The sequence below is a fragment of the Ornithorhynchus anatinus genome, chromosome 3, assembly GCF_004115215.2.
Source record: "Ornithorhynchus anatinus isolate Pmale09 chromosome 3, mOrnAna1.pri.v4, whole genome shotgun sequence".
NCBI classification, from domain to species: domain Eukaryota; kingdom Metazoa; phylum Chordata; class Mammalia; order Monotremata; family Ornithorhynchidae; genus Ornithorhynchus; species Ornithorhynchus anatinus.
The window spans coordinates 10,231,815-10,232,710 of record NC_041730.1 but is presented as its reverse complement, the minus strand read 5'-3'; the positions used below and the strand labels follow the sequence as shown (position 1 = coordinate 10,232,710).

At 42.2% G+C, this 896-nt stretch overlaps 1 non-coding gene across 1 annotated transcript; it reads left to right on the top strand.

Annotated features, from left to right (window-relative positions):
• The first annotated feature begins 489 nt into the window (after positions 1 to 489).
• LOC114810668 lies at positions 490 to 627 on the top strand. Its single transcript, XR_003758363.1, has one exon. It is a non-coding gene; the product is annotated as a small nucleolar RNA SNORA7 (small nucleolar RNA).
• Positions 628 to 896: the final 269 nt, after the last annotated feature.

Sequence of the window (896 nt, the reverse complement as noted above, 5' to 3'; positions counted from 1 at the left end):
CCCTGTCCACAACGAGCGCCTCATCAAAGTCAGCCATGTGGCCTGGAAGTTGGTGAAATTGTTGATCACAGAAACCGGCTACTTAAAGGGAGAGAGATCCAGGTGTGTGGAAGGTTAACACTGCTGGAAGATTTACAGGCACCAATTTGGTCTACAAAAATTGCTTCTGTGGCCCTCACACCAGAGCAATGCTCTGTACCAGGTGCTTAAGGAAAGTACTACAGATAGATGAGTAAATTAGAAAGTCCATAGTGGGTCAGGATTGGGAAATTTTGGTTTGACCTTTGGTCCACCCAATCACTCTTCTTTCTGCATCATCTAGAAGTGCTTTGTTTCTCATTACCATCCTCCTACACAGAGGGACGGGACCCATGTCTAATTCCCACCTGTGCATTCTCTCTTAGAGTTTAGAACAGTGCTCTGCACATAGTAAGCACTTAATAAGTATCATTACTACTCCTACTGTTTCATCCCAGTACAGATGTTCATCTCCTCTCAGGGTCACACCTGGAGAGTTTCCAGTGCTCTACCAGTCTCGATTACAGGAGGGAGAGCCAAGCAGAGGCATACCCATTCCATTCCTAGCTTGGGCAGCGGCTAGTGAGTGGAAGGCAATCTACTATAAGTTCAAACTCACCTGTGCTGGGCACAGAAGGAGGGAGAAAGGAGAAAATTAAACGTAATTGTCAAAATGACTTTTTTAATATAAATATTTTATGAGTTGGCTGTAAATAGTTGACTTTTGTAATATAAAAACAAAGAGAACATTTCTACAGTGGAAAAATGGTATTTTGGGACACTTTCTTCTAGTGCGTACAATTTTACTCCCAGCTTTCTAGTAATACTAGAGACTAGTTATAGAACTCTTATCTCTCAATTACTCAAAACAGGTTCCA